At 34.2% G+C, this 20,406-nt stretch overlaps 1 long non-coding RNA gene across 1 annotated transcript in view; it reads left to right on the top strand.

Moving 5' to 3' along the window:
• The window catches only part of LOC127555193 (uncharacterized), a 35,422-nt gene extending 15,580 nt beyond the window's left edge, over positions 1-19,842 (top strand). The window contains exons 3-4 of the long non-coding RNA XR_007952178.1: positions 17,769-18,241; positions 19,717-19,842. This is a non-coding gene — a long non-coding RNA (uncharacterized LOC127555193). The remainder of the gene's footprint in view (positions 1-17,768; positions 18,242-19,716) is intronic.
• The last annotated feature ends 564 nt before the right edge of the window (positions 19,843-20,406 follow it).

Below are 20,406 nucleotides of genomic sequence, written 5' to 3'. Positions count from 1 at the left end.
AATATAAGGATGCAAACTATCATAAAGATCATCACAATTCACATCAAAAACCATTGCAGACAGCAGTGCAGATAAACTGAATATAAAACTTGATAAAGAGCTCCGAAGTAACATTATAGAGTGGTAGTGTGTGACCTGAATATAAAATGAATATAGGAGAAGACAGAAAATTATGATTGAGGAAAATGTGTTACAAGATCCAGGTGTGAAAGAGGCCAAAGTCTTCTAGACTGTTCAAAAGTCTTACTACTGTAAAAGACGATTACTTTTTTTCAAAAAGAAGTTTGGAAAGTGAGAGGGAGAGCAGGTACAAAAAACCATTTTAAAAATGAAATTGACTAGATTTTAACAGACAAAAAATGACTAGTTAGAGATGTCACAATTGTTTTGGTGAAACCGTTTGTGTGCAATCTGATCATTAACTGGTAAAAGTGAAGGTCAGAGTAAATATCAAATAGCAAGAAAAAATAAAGATCAGATAAAAACACTGTGCAATGCTAGCTCCAGCTGAATTAAACTAACTGTTGATTCTCCAAAAAATGATAAATGGGAAGACGTTTATTTTAACTAGAACACTTATCTAGTACAAAACACTTGCCACAATCATGAGACCAAAAAGCAACTAGAAACCCTCTTTAACTGTCATATTTGATGGCTTTGTTCAAAAGAGTAATAAGGCAATTAAAAGTAATACTATTGCAACAAGAAAGTAAGAGAAGTATCACCTCACAAAAGAACAAAGAAGAAGAAGTTGGCAAAGAGCTTAGTAGGAGTTTCAGATAAGTCAAGTTCAATTCAGTTCAGTCCAATGCAGTTTAATTCAATAAACCTCTGTTAAGTAGGTATTGTTAATATATTAATAATAATTTAAAACAATAGAAAATAACCAATGATTTGATTATTTATTAATGTGAAAAGTACTATGTTCCTAGAAGCATTTCTCCCCAAAACTTGAATGGAACAAAAAAAAAAAATCTCAAAATGGAACAGTTCTGTATATTTCTTTATAGTGACTTTATTTTCATTACAACCACCACAATTGGACTCTACAACCTAGTACTATATGAACTGTGTTAAAGACAAGATAAAATCAGGAAGAGGATCAGAACCCACCCAAATACACATAGAAAAAAAATTCTAAATGAAAGTGATACAGCTCTTCTAAAGGCATTCATGCATCAAATCTCAAAATAAACCAGAGTCCAATGATATGGAGATTCTAAAAAAGCTAAACATCAATCAAAAATATTAATAAGAACCTACTTCATGATGTGTTGTGGTAAATACTAGACATAGAAGTACCATGAATAAAACAGTCCTTAATTTTAAAGAGCTGCCAAATCTTTCTCCAAAAGTGACTAAGATAACAAGTAATTAATGATCTATAAGTCAGCTTCATCATCTCTATAAAATCTTTATAAGAATAATCTATATAGTTACAAAAGCTATATTTGATGAAAACATGAGAAGGGAGTAGGCAAATTGTTGCTTAATTTCTGTAGCAGACCACATTTTTATGATCACACAATTGATTTGGGGGGGGGGGAAAATCACAGGGATTCCTTAGTCATAACAAAATATAAAATTGTCAAAAGTAGGAAATTATCAATGATAGCAATTTTAAAAAAATCTCAAGAGATCAGGTACTGACTGGTTGTAGCCCAGAATTTTTCCAATGTGACTCCTTAGGTGATATATTTCATTTTTGAAGCATGCATACAGTAGTGGACAGATTATCATCATTTTCTCTTATTGGGGGGAGTAAGGCTCCTATATTGATGCCTTTCAGTCTGTCAACAGTTCTTTGATGTTTTGTAGAACTGTAGAACTCAGTGATAGCAGCTGTGTGGGTTTAGCTCACCAGAATCATTATCCAGCATAACCAGCTGACATGTGAATCAATTTTAAAGAGAGAAGACAAAGATAAGAATCTTTGATGATAATGAGGTGGTAGATGGCTTGAGCTTTGAAATAAACTACCCCGAATCACCTGCCATTTTCTCAAAGGGGAAAATTTTGAATCAGAGTCATATATTTCTAAAAACAACAACAAAAACAAAACATAAAATCTATGAGAGAAAAATAGAAAGTATAATTTTTGATGGCTCAGAAAATTAAGACTTTGAATAATCACAGTGGAGATGAACACAATAGACATATTTCTGGAATACAGTAAAAAAAATTAGATTATATTTTAGATGAACCAGAATAATTTCTTATCTATCTCTAATATCTTATCTGTCAAAATTAGCCAGTAAGTCTATTTATGCAATTAATTACATGGAATTTTATTAAATACAAAAAAGTATTTTTTAAAATTATGAAGTATCTTAAAGCATAATGGTGGATAATGTTATAGGAAAATTGTGTCAAATCAGTTGTAAAGTGAATAACCTTCCACTAACCTGTTTTGTAAATTTAGATTTTTGTATATCATTTTTTAAGTTGGGGTCTACTCTTGTTTCCCCAAAATTATATCTTATTTTTTATAGATTTTGCACACAGGGAAAGAGCCTGTCCTATTATACTAAAGTTATGAAGTTAAAGTACTCACTAGGGAAGATAAACAGTTATTACTGAAAGGGAAGACAGAGATGGGCTGGCTTGCTAAGAACACAAAAAGATGACCTTACTCACATGGCTGTTGATAAGAAGTCAGGGAAAGAAGTTCAGACAGTGAACTTGGATAGTCATAAAATTAATCACTGGCAATGGAAATAACCATTATTAATAGTTATATTTGAGAGCTATTTATGTTGAATTTTTATGGGTAGCAAAGAGGCACTAGAATATTCAGATTGGACAGGTAAACTAACAATTTATTTGTGCAAATATTGAAGACATTTTTAACTCTGATTTGTTATCAACAGCTCCATTAGGAAAAGTTACTCTGCAAACAAGCCAGCCTCTTTATTTATGGGCTTCTCTTTTACCAATAGTAATTTATCCAATCTCGTGACTACTTTAGGCTTTTGTAACTTCAGGCTAAGAGCACTAGGTTTGATGTCCTGTGCATATTGTCTGTAGAAAATAGAGCCAATGGTCAAAGCAGCACAAATAAAATTTGGAAATATACATTAATTTAATTCAATTTAACATATCACTTAAAAACCTATATTCTTAACAGTATGGTTTTAAAATTGTATATAGACTCCAAAAGAGGTAAAACATATTAGCATAAATTATACTTCACTTTATATACTTGTTTCTGAACAATTTTGTATATCAATTTTTCTATAAGTCAAATCATATATTAAATGGGTCAGAAAAGCATATTATCTTATCTTGAATTCCTTAAAAATAAAATAATCACCTCTTAATTTTTGGAAGTGTGTGTATAAAACATATATACATATAGAAATTGTGTTTCTTATTCCATACATAGATATATGTATGTGTATATATACATATATACATATATATATACACACACACATATATACACACTGAAATGTGTATTATTTCTTACTCTAGAATTATCTCTGAGCTCATAGATATTTTCAGTCATTTTTCTGTCATGTCCAACAATTTGTGACCCTAGTTGTGGTTATCTTGGTAAAGATATTAGTTCCTTCTCCAGTTCATTTTATAAATGAGAAAGTTGAGGTTCCAATAGTTAGGTGATTTGACTTGCCTGGGTCACAGAGCTCATACCGGTCTGAGGCAGGGTTTGAACTCATCAAGGTGAGTCTTTCTGACTCCAGGCCTGGTGCTCAGTCTGCCCCTTCTTTGGGGCAGAAATTCCCAAAGAGGCAACACCACTTCTCAAAGGCAACCAGCAACATTTCTGCAATTTATATTTTTAAAGAATTGATTGTGACCCCAGAAATAAGTTGGGATTCGATCAGACCTTCTGGAGGTCAGCGCTCACCCAGAATGCCCCATTTCCTTCTGTGGGTGTATGTGCACACTCACATATACACATGGGTTATATTATCTACATCCATAGACACACATATACACAGATGTATATGTGTGTTAGAGGAAAACCAGAAAAAACAAATGGAGAATATTATATGCTATGCTATGCAGTTATACTGAAAATTCATCCATTAGTATATGTATCGTGCACAGAAACTACAAATGAAATACAATAAAATGCCATATGAAGTACAATATACTAAACAGACATTATATTTATGATGTAACCAAAAAGGTGAATAACACTATAGATGGTTGAACATGTAAACAGCCTCCTTTACCCTATTTCTCCTATCACTACTATAACTCTCACACCTGCTGTCATGGGAGCTTCTATTAAAAAAAAATAAACTTATAGCTTTTAGTAAATTCATAAATTAAAATATAGATAGGAAAAATTATAGAAAATGCTGACAATGAAAAGCAGGCACTGATGAAAGTATGTGAAATTCGAAGGCCCTGTGTAGTGACAGCTTCCATTTCTGAAATGAACTTTCTTCAGTTTCCTGACCTTTTTTTTATTTCTTTCTGCTATACTATCTGAAATTTCACCAATTAAAAATTAAGAAATTCCTTTTTTTTTTTAGAATGGAAAAATAGGATTCTCTTTGAAACTGAAAATATTTATTACTTAACAACCTGCTTTTTAAAATCCGATATACCTTGGTTGTCTTATGTTTTCTTCTGAACTTCCCCCATTCTGTTCTGTACATTAAAAAAAAATTTGATTTGGTGATTTTTCTTTCTTTGCTTTTTTTTTTTAATCTGCACTATTACTAGCTCCTGTCTTCTTCCTCCTCAGTCCCTCCCCAATGGGGAAAAAAAAAAAAAAAAAGACTCACTCATTGTAACAAATATGCATAGTTAAGCAAAACAAATTCACATACTTGCCATGTCGAAAAATATATGTACGTCCCATTCTGTGTAGAAAGCACCTCGCTTAAAAATGCCTACAACTCCATAACTGTCCCAAAGAGATCATTCATTCACATGTATGAATGAGTTCCTTCCCAGGGAATTCCTTCTAACCTCTAGGTAAAATCAACTGTCCTGAGATAAGAGAATTGTGAGTTCGATATAAAATGGGGAGGAGATTGGTGATTTTGAAGCACAGAGCACTTTGGGGTGCTGGAGCTGGAGATTTTCAAGAGCATGATAACGCTGGGAAAGGAACATTAGTACAAGGAAAATGTATGAGAGAAAGCCAAAGTCGAGCTTGCTCCATTCAAAAGAGTATTCTGGTATAATGGAATTTGGGCAATGTGAATTCTGATCCTGATTCCAGTCACTTGTGATGTTGGACAAGTCACTTCTCCACTGAGTCCCAGTTTTCTCATCTGTAAAATGAGATGGTAATGTAAGGTAGCTTTTGTCCTAGATCTCTATGAGATCATAACAATGATTTATAAGGTTTTATTTTAAAATTTTGCCTGAGGCCAGATTCCGAGCCTAGGAGTGGGTAAAGGTACACCTTCCTTCTCCTCGGCCCTCCTGAATACCACCAGAGTGCTCCCAGAACCCAGTACTCAGGCTGATGCCTTTGGTAGGACACGTCAATCAATTTGTGCCCTCAATACGCCTTTGTGGCCTTGCCTGGGAACCTAATTACCATTTATTATGCTGTGTCTATGGGAAAATGTTCAAAGTTCCAAATAACTGATTTTCAAATGCTCCTTTGGAACATAACCCATTGGTAAGCTGGGACTGCCTGTACTCTGAATGTAGATGGTCTATTATCAGTGGAAACTTAGAGGAGCTCAAATTAGTACCTTGCTTTTAAGTCCTGTACCTGATTTGAAAGAAGGGAGTTAAGAAATGTTGCCCAGCTGGAGTGAGGAAAAGGGAAATACAATAACTATTTTGTTTCCATTAAAGACCTGATTCCAAGTAAGCCATAAATGCCAATGTTTTGTCTATGATTAAAGTAGAAGTAAAATGATTTATGGGAAAAGCCCTGACTGCTTACAAGGTTATACAATAGCAAGTAATATCAGCTTACCATTTTGCCTGTAGGCTGGTGTGTACATATGAAAAGAAAAGCCAGAGATCTGAGGCAATTATCCCTAAAATTCTAGTAAATTCGACCTTTCTTTCAATAACTAAATCTGGCCACTTTTGGCATAGGTCTTTCTTAGTCTATTTAAATAATCACCTCAATTCTTTGCTGAGCTTTACATATACAAATAGATATTGCCAAGGATCTTTAAGTGATGGGTTTTTTAAAATTGTTTCTCAGTTTGGAGAATATGACTTACATTTGGATTAAGAAAAAGCTAAAAAAAAAAAAAAAGATTTTCCTGAATTTTATTAATTTGACTTTTTTTCTGAAAAATATATTTTAAAAATCTTAGCATGTACATAACTGTAATAGGCCCAGGATTGAGAAATAAGCCTGTTTCTTTTCTCCTACCCTACTCCAGCCTGTAATTTATTGAAGACTTTATAATTTAAGCTGAATTAAATACAAAGATGACTGGTTTGGGATGGCCCTCTCTCTCAGTGAGGAAGGTTAATGAATGTTATTCTAAGCAATAGCTCATTTGGTTTTTTTTTCTTCACAATTTATGTTTGTTTGTTTAGTGTTAATCAGAATCTTCTAGCCCATAAATCACATGCATGTAGAGGATAATGGTTGTAGCAGTATAACTTTTAGAGCGTTCAAGGCATCTTTATTCCAACTCTCACAAGCTCCACAGAGTCAAGTCCTTAGAATGTAGGAGCTAAATCTCCATGCTGTAAGAGTATCTCTGAGGGATGGGGGTGAATCTCATGCTATTAGCTCAAGGCCTTATTCCATCAAGCTGATTATCCATCTTATTTTCTTCAACTGTAAAATAGTAATAATAATAATGCCTTCTTCCAGGGTTGTTATAAACATCAAATGAGATGGTTTTTGTAAAGTACTTAGTCTAGTTCCTGATACATAGTAGGCAATTAAATCCATCTAGCTATCGTTTCTTCCTTTCTTTCTTTTTTCTCCACTTCTTTCTTTCCACCAAATATCAATCACTGGTTAAAATGTTCTCAATATCATCCATACTATTTATATAGAAAGAGATACTGCTGTCTTCTCAGTATATCTGAGAAGCAATTAAAATAAGTTAGCTTTTTCAAATGCCTATTACTAAGAAGATATAATGAGAATAGACATTTTTTTTTAAATCTCCCTAAACAGAAAGCAAATTTTCCTTTTGCCACCTTGATCCCTGGGGAAAATGAATTCAAACCAAAGTGGCTGCTACAAAGAATCTATCCCGCCAAATTCACTTCTCCATATGTTAGAGCTACTAGAGTAGTCAAATAGACACTCCTTTCTACAAATAAGGAGTTTCAGTTACTGGGCTGATCATCTGCTGGGGTGGAAACCATGGTTTCCATGATTGCACTGGCACACCTGGCTCGACGCCAGCAAACTTTGGCATGAACTCCAGTTCCTGGACTTCTGGAAGAGGGAGAGAGAAATGATTCTAATTGTCCTTGCTTCTGATGACCACCAAGAAAAAGAGAGATTGAATCAGCTGTTAGTATCTTTTGTATGCACACTCACTTCTGAGAGAGCAGCCAATCAAAAGACTTTTCTTTACCATTTAATACTGCAATAAAAAAAGATATTGCAGAATCTCTAAAGGGAGAATCTTCCCCCTCTCCTAATACATGTCATCAGGGATTTCTGGAAGCAGATTCTCCTGAGGTCCCCATAAATATGTCCCCCCGACATATTCCTACATAAGTTTCTAAAGCAAAATATTTAGGACCCTGTCTATTGAAATCCCTAAACAATCCCTAAAACTTTTATCTAAAGACTGATTATCCATAAATCATGAATTAAGAACTGAGAACCTCAGAGCATATCTATATAGAGATCTATATCAGTATTTTTAGTTATAGATACAATATTGATATAATATGTAAGTAATAATAATATAATACATAAATAATAAGTTACATATCAATTGATATATAATTAATATGTATATAGTCATACATCAGTTGATATATTGTTATACTCAAGAACATGTTCAAAAAATATTGTCGTAATCTACTGCATTTAAGTAACTGAGCTCAGCATTAAGAGGGATATAGTGGGAGATAAGTAGAAGTACAAGAAGTAGTTCTTGCCTTCACAGACATTGTAATATAGTTGGGAAGATTTTATATATATACATATATACATAGACATAATATATATAGATACAGATAATAATAAAAAAGTATCATTATAAATATTACATGAATTCAGATAAATCCATCATTATCAGAGTGGGTCCTAGTAAACTGAACTAGGACTTGGGCTAGAAGTATTCTTAATTTTTTGCGTGTGTGTGTGTCGTGAACCCCTTTTGGCAATTTGGTATAAAATAATGTCTTAATTTTTTTTTTTTTGCAGTTACATGTTAAAACAATTTAAACCTTTTTTTGTTGTTGTTTTGAGTTCCAAATTCTATCCCTCCATTTCTTCTTCCCTCCCCTCTTCCCTCATTGAACTGGTAAGCAATCAGATATGTTATACATATGCAATCATATAAAATATTTCCATTAGTCATTTTGTACAAGAAGATTTGAATAAAAGAAAAAGAAGGAAAAGCAAAAAATTGCATGCTTCAGTCTGTATTCAAACAATATCAATTCTTTCATTGGAAGCAGATAGCTTGTTTCATCATTTAGCCTTTGGGATTGTTTTGGATCACTGTATTGCTGAGAATAGCTTAGTTATTCCTAGTTCTTCATCATACAATATTCTTATTAATGTGTACAATGTTCTCCTGGTTCTGTTCACTTTGCATCAGTTCATATGAAGTAAGTCTTTCCATCAGTTCATGTAAGACTTTTCTGAAATTATCCTACATGTCATTTCTTATAGCCCAATAATTTATATGACAAGAATATACCAAAATTTGTTTAGCCATTTTCTAATTGATGGGCATCTATTTGATTTCCAGTTCTTAGGTACCACAAAAAAAAGCCTCTATAAATACAAAATCATCTTTTTAAATGCATGGCATATGAGATTGTAAAGGAAATCAATTATGTTGAAATAAATTTATCAAATACTAAAAAATTTAATGTCTATGGATCCCTTGAAATATGTTTTTAGATTTCTATTTGGGGACCTCAAATTAAGAACCCCTGAAATGGAAGGAAGGATGAGATTTATGGAGAGGATAATGCCTCATATGACAAGTAACAAGATGGAATCAATGTTCCCTATTATATATGCCCTTTTCTAAAAAATAATTTTCCAACTGTTTTATTAAAAAATTAAATTGACCTCATTTTCATATGAGAGTAAATATTATTGCAAATAGGGTGCAGGTGAAATGAAAAATATGAAGTTATCCATGCTTGAAATCTATGATGAACATAAATTTATAAGCAAAATAAATATGAATATGCAACCACAAATTCCAAGTACTTTTTCAGGTATAATTATAAATGAGACACAAAAATATATGCAATATAGAATTCCTACTTACAAAAATCTAGTAAAAAGAGATACATGTATAAATAATTATTACATAAGGAAGTATGTGCTAGATGCCCTGGGAGTAGTTAAGAGCAAAGAAGAATTAGAGTTCAGAAGAGAAAGGTTACTTCTGCTGCAGGATGATCGAGTGAGGCTTCCTAGCAGTAGTGGCATTTGAGCTCAGCCACAATGAATGGATTTTAATAGGCAGAAATTGGGGTGGAAAGGATAATGTGTACTAGGGAATGGAAAGTAGTACAGATTGGATGAATCATAGGTCTGTGTAGGGAAGTGACAGGAAATGATGCTGGAAATTCAATAATTCAATTCAACATAGATTTATTAAGCACCTACCATGTACAAGGCACTGTGCTAGGACCTGAAAAAAGTCATTTAAGGCTATATTGTAGGTGATGTATATTGAATTTGTAGGATATTTATTCAGTAGGCAATGGGAGCCCTTAGAGGTCTTTGACTAGGAGAGTTACTCAAGTAAGAGAGTGATTTGAGAAAGCACTGGTGGTAGATCAATGAGAATTCAAGACCAGGAGATACTGAAGCAGGAAAACCATTTAGGTGGCTATTATAAAAGATATGGTATTCAGTTAATAAAATTAGTCAGCCAATAAACATTTATTAAACGCCAATCATATGCCTGGCATTATGCTAAATGTTGAAGGTAAAAGGGAAATTTGAACTAAGGTAGTGGCTGTGGAAAGTAATCAATCAATCTGCAAGCATTTATTAAGAGTTTATTATGTGCCAGGCCTGATAGTAGGTGCAATGTTAGGTACAAAGATAAAAATGAAATAGTTCTTGCCCTTAAAGAGCTAAATACATACAAAAGACGTGCATAATTATTTTGCCTGTAATTTTGGGGAGGAGGAGGTGACAAATCCTAGTAACTAATGGGCTGTAGATGGAGCATTGTATGTGAAGTATATATAAGGTTATTTTTTCCTGAACCATAAATCACAAAAGGGAGTTATGTGTAAGGACTTAATCAGCTAAACAAAGAAGCTTAGATTTGATCCTAGTGACAATAGGAAGCTGCTGTAATTTTCACAGGATGGCCCAGCTTCAGACAAGGTGCTGTTCTTTATGAGCAAAGCAGAATTGAATTAGCTTAGAAGAAATGTGAGATGTACAAAGTTAGAGAGTCTAGCCCACATGTTCACAGGGACTATTTGTGTCCTATCTGTGGCAGAGCAGGTGGACCCACTAATGTGACTCCAACTTAATGATGTCATTTGGGTCCTCTTCAAGAACAAAGGGCAACAGCCAATTGCAAAGAGAGGTGAATTCAGATAGACTTGCCTTTTTAGGGAAATAACTTTAGAAGCTGAATCAAGAATGAGAGGGAGTGGGGGGAGACTTTTGGAAGGGAAACAAATTGGAGGGCTATTGAAAGAGTCTCAAGTAGGGCAGAGCTTGTAGGAGTAGAGAGAAGGAGATAGGACAGAGATGAAGGTAGAAGTGGTCCCAGTGGACAAGAGTGGGGGGAAGGAGAGTGAAAGATGACACAAAAGCTGAGAGGAAGGTATAAAAGGGAGAGACTTTAGTGGACAAGTATCAACTTGTGATTGATTGGTGGAAAGAGGATGACTCAGTTATGAATTTATAGCCCAGATCAGGTGTAGAACAGTGGTATCAGTAACAAAAAAAAAAGGAGAGCTGAAGGAATTGATAGTTGAAGTGAGAGAATTATGGAGATTATATTAATTTCACACTTGTTGAATTTAAACTGTTAGTAGGTCACCTAAGGAGTCATTTACATAGTTGAAGTTTTGAGTAGAGTTAACTCAGAGTTGGAAAGTATAAAGAAAGAACAGAAAAATTTTTGATGTATTTACATTTAAGAGAGAAAAAGAGGAAAGAGAGATGGTAAAGGAAGTAAATAAACATTAGTTAGAATTAAGAGAACCAGTATTGTTCTTTAGAGGAAAATGTGTTGAGAAAGAGAGGATTGTCAACAGTGTTAGGGGCTGCAGAAAAAGTCATTGAATTTGGTAGTTAGAAAATCATTGGTGACCTTCAAAAGACCTATTTTGGTAGAATTGTTATTGTATTGTTATGTGTTGGTATATTCCAAATTCTAAGGGTTTGAATTATGATGAATTCTCTGACCCTTTTCAGGAACAGTAGGTGACCATAGGGTTTACAGTAATGGTCTGGGACAATGGAACTGAGTTTTCCTTATATGTGGACCCAAGTGCTCTATTTAGGAATCAAAACAATCTTGGCTTAATTGGCACCAGTGACATTTTACTAATAAAAGTAACCAATTCTGTGGATTTTCCCATCTTGAAGAATTCAGCATGGTACCATTTCTTCTTAAATATTCAAACTCTATCTTTAATAAAAGTAATTGGAATTGTATTAATAGCCTATTTCCCACTGGGTCAAAAATTATGTTCTCTAATTATCTAAGCTAAAGTTAATATCTTAGTATTATCTCCAATCTGTGAAGACTTTTTTTTTTTAAATCACTTACATTCATTGGTTTTCTGTACTCTTATCACATTGCTTTGAAATTCAATTTGCACCATTAAAATATCAATTTAAGTACGTCTAGGTACTCTTCTTTATGCCTTGCTAAAAACAATCAAGTTGGTTACTAGATGACTTTGGATTGTTGTTTCCATTGAGGCTGGAAGGATAGATTTTATGTTTTCTTTATCAGGATGTCAACTTTATTGAAAAGACTTAAGATAATTCAGTTATACCCTCCTGGGAGTTATGGTACAATGGTTGCGAATTACCCAAGGCACAGTGGGAATTTTTTCCAAATCCCCGAAGATATAGTTGATAGAGTATACAAATTTTTTTTTCTACTTTTGCCCAAATGGACAAATTTCAAGATTATAGTGAAGGGACTTTTAATATCATGTCTGGCAAGAACCAAATCAAACCATCCATATATCCCACTACTCAGTTATGGTTACTTAGAGCATTCCCTTAGAAAGTGTCGTTGGATTTCACTGGCAGCAGAGGTTTGATGGCTTTAAGGGTTATATGTACAAATAAACCCACACAAAGAAGGCATTTTAAAGAAGTATTCATTAGGATTAAAAGGAAAATAAGGGTTTGGGTCTGTGTCTCTTTCCAGGATTGGACTTGACTGGTGTGGGAGTGAGGGATAGGGAGGGAAATTAAGATGGATACCTAAAAAATAACTTATTCTACGCTGCTTAATTTGGAATACTAATAAGGAAGGGTCCTTTTGTCTTTATCTTTGAGCTTCTAAAAGGCAGGATGTTCATAACAATGCTTAATACTTAAATAAGCACCTTTCTTCTCGAGAGTGTTTTGAAAACATTAGCTACCTGTTAGAATCTGTTCTGGGCAGAGAATGTAAAGTTACCTAGGGCACAACTATATCAGTTCATAGAGGAAATCCAAATCCAACCACAGCACAAATAAAAAGATTTTAATTCCCTCCAGCTGAACTCACTGTACAATTTATAGTCCACCGATCCTCACCTAATTCATCCTCACCCAAGAACACCCAGGGTGTTTCTGCTGCTCCCATAATTCTTTGCTCTACCTCATAATTTCTCTATATTGTTATTCTGTATTGTTACCCTTGCTCCTCCTTTATCAGAGAAAGAAGTATCTTTCAACATTTACACTGATAACTTCCACTTTGCATCCTCAATTCCATTCTATCCTGGTTTCTTGAAGAATTTATTTTATTAATTATCTTCTATTTCTCTGTTTGTTTTTTGCATTTTGCCAAGATATCCTCTGTCCTAAAACCAGAAACAAGTCACCCTACTATTCCCATGGAGCTATTATCTGTCCTCTTTCTTTAATTAAGAACAATTTTCTCTCTGTATATTCTCTATCTCTGGCTGATCTCTAAACTTGACTATCATCTTCAGTCCAAACTATAGTCCTACACTCAACTCTTATATTTCCCATAGTGGGTTAGACATGGCCCCTGAGATACTTTTCCCTAACATTTTAATCTCAAGATATTTGAAATTTACATCATTTCCAACAATAATACCATAACCCATTCATCCATATAAACAATTCTTATTTTAGTTCTCCTCCTTTGCTGTGGGTGATAATGGTATTCTTCTAGTCATCTAGGGACAACTATCTTTAAGAATCCTTACTCTTTCACATATCTTGCATTCAATCAAATGCCAAATTCTGTGTACTCTTTTTTTTTTTTTTGTAACATATTGAAATGTAAAATTGTTTCAACATAGGACCAAAAACAATATTAGAAAATGAAATTTGGGATCAAAACCTGAAGAGGTCTAAGATTTCTTTACTCAAAACCTTCATTTCTTGACAAGATGGAGACAGTTCAAGAAAAAACATAAAAAGCACTAGACACAGTGTCACAAAAATGAAATTGATAATAACTTATTTAACAGATAAAAACAATTATTTTTATTGTATTGTATATATAGAGGGCAGTAAATTAAACCCAGCCATGGAAGTCCAGGGTTCCTCTAAAAGGAGCCAATGTGGGAAGGGATGTTAAGATAAAGGGATTTTGAAATTGGGATTTCATCTTTGTGGAGAATAAAACAATAGATTCAGGGTGATTACTCTGCTCCCTTATCTTCTGGAGGAGCATTCAGCTAGAATTTTCTTTATCCCTTTCCTCAAAGAGCCAATATTCTATTGGGGAGAGTATAGAAGAGTGTATAGAGTACAGAGTTAGAGCTGGAAAACCATAGTTCAGATTCTGCTTTACTGTTGAGATATCACAGAAGGTCTTTGCCTCTGCTTTCTCATCTCCAAATTAAGGGGGTCAGGTCAGGATTTATTGGCTTCTAGAGTTCCTTCTAATTCTAAATTTATATCCCTATGAAACAAAGCAAAAAAAAAAAAAAAACCCAACCCAGAATCCATTTTAACGAACAAACTTTTTAATGCTATGAAGAACAAAAAATGTGGCCACCAAAGGCAACATGAGTTTAAGAATAGGTTTTAATTTTTCTTAACTTTCTAGCCATATTAAACTGTTTTTTGTCATGAATTCCTCTGGTCAGCCTTTGGATTCCTTAGAATGTTTTTTATTTGCATTCATAATTGATAGAAACTGGTATTTCAGTTTGAGGTTTGTGAAAATAAAAATAATTTTTTCCCCATCCAGGTTTAAACATCTTGACATTTATTCATGGATTCCAGGTTAAAAAACCTTGGAATATTAGCTCATTTGCCAGACATTGTAGTCTAGTAATGATGGAAGAGTGTGAGCCATATCTCCTTATAAAACATGAAAGACTAGGAGAAAATGACTCTACAGATCTTCTATATAATATCATCTTGAGACATTTGTCGATGAAATCAAGAGGAAATTAACCAATCAAAAATCTGACATAGTTGCTAACATTTTATAATGATCTATTTTTATCAGTGAGAAATCAGTGGAGAATTTAAATTCAATTATCTTTAGTACAGGATATATTTCAGAAATTATATCAAAGGAATAGCAGCATCCAACTAAATGCCTGTTGAAGAAAATTCCTTCCAGAGGCTGCATAAACATCAAAGGCACTCAGAAATCTATTTTTGAACTATATAAAATCATGGTGAAGCTGATAGAAAAAGTTGGCCTCAGAGGCATGAAGACTTGAGTTCAGATCTGGTTTCTGTAAGAACAGCCTTAAAATACACTTGACCTATATGTGCTCTAGGCCACTTTATCTTTTTTAAAATATCATTTAATTTTTTCCAATTACATGTGTACATAATTTTAAACATTCACTTTTAACAAAATTTTGCGCTCCAAATTTTCACCCTTCTTCCATTCTCCCCCCTCTTTTCCTAAGACAATAAGCAAATTGATATAGTTTATATATATGCATATATATATAATGTATGTATTATATATGTATATGTGTAATCACGTAAATCCCATTTGGATATTGACATTGTAAAAGAAGAAAGTTTGCCAAAAAAAAAAAAATTTACAGTTTGCAAAAGAAAAAATAAAGAAAATGAAAATTATAAGCTTTCATCTGTATGTAGAATTCATCAGTTCTCTGGATATAGTTAATATTTTCCATTGAGTTGCTTGTAATTGTGAGAGATCACAGTACTGCTGAAAAGAGTTAAGTCTGTCATACTTGATCATCAACAATATTGCTGTTACTCTGTACACTGTTCTTCTGATTCTGCTTCACTTTGTATCATTTCATTTAAGTCTTAGCAGGTTTTTCTGAAATCTGCTTGTTGATAATTTTTAAAAAATTAATCTATTTAATATTTTTCCCAATTACATTCAAAACAGTTTTCTTTTTTTACTTTTGTTTGTAAGATTTTTGATTTCTAGGTTCTCTCCATTATTTCCACCCACAATTAAGAAACCATGTGTGAGGTTATGCAAAATATTTCCATAAAAGTCAAGTTGTGAAAGAAAATATAGGTCTCCTACTCTAATAAAAATAAACATCCTCAAGAAAAATTAAGTTAAAAATAAAGAGAGAGATGTAGAGAGAAATAGAGAATGCTTCCATCTGTACTCAGACACAATCAGTTCCTTTTCTGGGTATGGAAAGGATTTTTCATCATGAGTCTTTCAGAATACTTGTGGTGATTGTACCACTGAGAATAACAAAGTCTTTACAACTGGCCATCCCAGAACATTCCCATTACTTTGAATACAATATATTTCACTTTATTCATGGAGGACTTTCTAGGTTTTTTTTTTTGGTTTTTTTTTGTTTTGTTTTTTTTTTTTCCTGAGAGCATCCTGCTCATCAATTCCTAAAAAACAATAATATTCCATCAGAGAAACTTGCTTTGAAAAATTCTTTGCAATTACTATTGCTAATTGTATTTTCCCCTATTTATTTTCTTTCTCCTTTCATCCTGTCCCTCCCCCAACATCCCCCCTCTTTTATCACTCCCTCCCCTTCTCAAACCCCATTCCCATTCTATTTTCCTTCCAGCTAAAATAGATTTCTAACCTCATTGATATGTTACTTCCTATTTGAGCAGATTCTGAAGAGAGTTCACTCACTCATTCACTCTCTCCTTCCCCTCCCCCCCAAAATGTATTCCATTACATCTATATACTACAACCTGTTCAACCACTCTCCAATTGATGAGCATCCCCTCAGTTTCCAATTTTTTGTCACTGTAAAAAGTTGCTACAAATATTTTTTATACATATAGGTCTTTTTCCTTTTTGTATTTTATCTCTTTAGGATACAGACTATTGGTGGTATTGCTGGATTAAAGGATATACACAGTGTTAAAGCCCTTTGAGCATAGTTCCAGATTGCTCTCCAGAATGATTGGATCAGTTCACAACTCTACTAACAATGCATTAGTGTCCTAATTTTCCCAAATTCTTTCCAACATTTACCATTTTCCTTTTCTGTCATATTAGCCAATCTGATAGACATGGAGTGGTGCCTTAAGAATTAATTTGTATTTCTCTAATTATAGTGATTTAGAGCACTTTTTCATGACTATAGATATAGCTTTGGTTTCTTTATCTGAAAATTGCCTCTAGCAACTTTCTAAAACTATAAATTGCAGAGAAAGTACAGATCTGAACTGGAAAACTTGGCAGAACAAACTCTCTACCTAGACCACAGGTCTGTTTTTTTTTTTTTTTTTTAAGAGTAAAAACAAGTTCATAACAATAAAAAGGAAAAATTTTAAATGAGAGGATGCCAGATCATTAGGAAAGATCACAGTGATTTTATCTGTTAAAAAAAAAAAAGAAAAGAAAAGAAAATCTAATAATACATCAACAACTAATGCATTGATTTCTCATTTCATTAAATCTTTCCTCCTTAATTTTGGTGTCTTCCCCTTGGTATCTCTAAATATCCCATATGTATCTTGTTTGTCCACAATTTGTTGGCATATTGACTGTGAGCTCTTTTCCACATCTTCTGTATCTCCAGAGCTTTTATCCCTACTGTGTGTACATAGTAGGTGCTTAATTAATGCTTGTGCAAGTTTGATTTTGCAATGGTGTGTGCTTCTGTCTGTCAGCAGTACCGCCAGAGTAGAAGTAGAGGCGGGAAGTAGAGTGGAGGTGATGAAGAAACCTGTGGTTAGACTTTATTAGATAGCATAAGGCTTGAAAGAGTACATGGGCAAAGAGATCATTTCAGGAGCAAAGGTCCCTAAGAACAACCCCCAAGTTTTATGGATAAGGTTACTAAGACCCAAAAAAGTCGGTGCTTTCACCAAACTACCTGGGGAGTAAGTAACAGGGTCGGGCTGTGAACCTGCACTTGCATGCCAAGTCCGGTAGTCGCGCCAACCCCACCCCCGCCGCGCACAGAGCGCCGGGAGAGGCCGCCGAGGACACGTGGAGTTCTCAGGCGGGGCTGCGGGTGGTGAGCTCCGGGGCAACTGCCGATTCTTACCGTTGCCTTCTTAACGCTTCCAGCTTGTCGAGATGTTGCCCCTGGTGCGGATGGCCCTGAGCAGGCTCTCACTTCGCAGAATCCAGCGAGTTGCCACAAGTCGAAACTTCCAGACGAAGAAATCCGATTTCGATGATAAATATGGCCTGCCTATCTTTGTAGGCGGAAGCCTTTTCTGCATTGTTACCTGGGTGTACACGCTGAAACACTATGACCTTGAGCATTACGTGTCCCCCGTGGGGCGAGTCAGGCCGAAGAACTGGAAGAAGGAGTGAAGAAGGGCCGTCCTCCTACTTGAGCCGGGCTGGTGGCATTCCGAGTTTATTCCCGAATTTACTTTGACTTAAACCAAGTAAAGGCAACCTGTTATCAGCTGTAATGCGAAGTTATTAACGTGATAAATACATTTGAAACATATATACATATTTAGGTAATTTAGGGAAAGTGAAGAAAAATGTTTATGGAACAGTTTGAATGCACCGCCTTGTGCAAGAAGGTAAGTGGCGGGAAATTAGGCTAGAGACTCTTGGGGGGGGGGGGCGGTCTCAGCTTATGGGAACCTTTGGATGCCAAAAGTTAAACGCTCGCTCTGTAGGCCGTAGTCAACAGTCATGGAGAGATTTTTCACTTGAATGATGTGACTAGACAACAATTATGCTGCTGTCTGTGCCATAAGTGGATGGATTTCAGGGAAATTTGTTAGGCTGCTCTCGCAGTTATCTAGGCTGGTTGGTAATGAGGGCTTGTACTGGCGAATAGGGATGATGGGAAGAGTGAGCTGAGTGGATATGAGAGATGTAGAGCTAGAATTGACCTATTTTGATAAATAATTGGATTATGAATTGAGGAAGGTGTTTAAATTGAAAGACTACAAATTTTTTTTGAATGTAGAAATTATTTAAATTTTTGTCTTTATAGTTGGATTCTCTGGAACAGTTCCTGGCATATAATAGGTGCTTAAGAAATGTTTAATTTTTAATTTAAGGATGAAAGATATTAAGGTTATCAACATTTTATAAGATGTAGTAGCATAGCTTTTTGTCTTACTAATTTTTTTCTTAACAGAATACTTCCCTTTGAGGTATACTTTTTTCTATTAATATTTAATAATTTTTTCCAATTACCAAGGATTTCTTTTCTTTACTTCCCATCCACCATCAATTGAAGAGAATAAACCAAACCATCCCAAAGAACCTTTTAACAAATTCCCTCCCATCCTCACATGGTTATTGTTATTTCTGTATTTGTATATGTGTATATGTAATATATATTACAATATATATTAGTGCCTCTTAATTTGAAGCTTGCAAATTGTTTAATAAGCAATAATCAAAAGTGAGAAATTATTTTACATATAAAGAAAATTGAGCAAAGGAAAATGTTTAGTGACTTGGTCTGGCTTGCACAAAATGGCATATTTTTTATACGCATTACCCTTTCTTTGCTCATATTAAGAATGACTCCCTTTTCCCTCAGATCTGCTTATTTAAAGCCATGATCCTTATCCTGCAAGGTCTATTTTAAATGTCACTCATTAAATAGTATCCAATGGTGGTATGGCTATTATGCATGTTTAGAGTCAAATTTAGTTTCACATTCTCCCCAAAAGGCAAGCAAGACACTTAATCATTCTGAGATTCATTTCTTTAGCTGTAAAATTGAGGACATTGGGCTAGATATGGCCTCTTAGATCTCTTCCAGATCTAAATCTGTGATCCCCTTATCCCAACTAGAAGAAATCATTCTTTATCTCAGTTAAGTAGCATTTATTAAGTGCTCACTGTATTCTAGGAACTGTGCACTGGGAATACTGTCTAGACATCTAAGAAAGTAAATACATACTCAAAAAGAGTATTAAAATAGGGGAGACAATATACATAGATATATTTTTATAATCATACATAGATATTAAGTAGGAAAATATAACGTACTTTTATTTTGTAATTGGTGTTAATTTTTTCTGTATTTCAGATTTTATTGGAAGAAAAACATCTGGAGCACAAAAGGCATATATGCATATAGTTCTCTTAAAATATTAAAAATGCTTCAACATAGTTTTAATATTTGAACATCAGAATAAAGTTGCTTAGTAAAGTTTTTACATTTCAGTTAATTTCAGTACATAAAATATCATCTCTGTATTATGATTTTCATTTTGCCTATTCCTACTTATTCACAGTTGCTCTCATATTGTCATGATTAGTATATAATTTTTAGTTCCCATTAGTTTCCATTATTTCATTAAGATCTTTCCTTGAGGCAACTAGATGGTACAGTGCATAGACTGACCCTGGAGTCAGGAAGACCTGAATACACTTCCCAGCTGTGTGACCCTGGGCAAGTCACTTAACCCCAATTGCACTTCCAGAAAAAACAAACAAAATCTTTTCAAATTAGTCAGTTACATTAGGGAAATGCTTGATAAGCAGAAAAGATGAGGTGGTCACATGACAAGGATAACAGAACAGCCAAATATTCAAATAGTATTCTCAGACTGCCAGAAAAAAATGAAGTTGAGCAAGTTAGGTGGTCCCTTGTGGTCACTTCATGGGTGAAGATGGGCAGTTTTGGCGATTTTTTCCTGGATAAAGCCCTTGTGTTCCTGCCCCTTCCCCTCTACAGCATTCACATGAGTATGGCAGACCTTATTTGTTACTGAAA

Source organism: Antechinus flavipes, chromosome 3 (genome assembly GCF_016432865.1).
Source record: "Antechinus flavipes isolate AdamAnt ecotype Samford, QLD, Australia chromosome 3, AdamAnt_v2, whole genome shotgun sequence".
NCBI classification, from domain to species: domain Eukaryota; kingdom Metazoa; phylum Chordata; class Mammalia; order Dasyuromorphia; family Dasyuridae; genus Antechinus; species Antechinus flavipes.
This window is presented reverse-complemented; position numbering and strand designations above follow the sequence as displayed.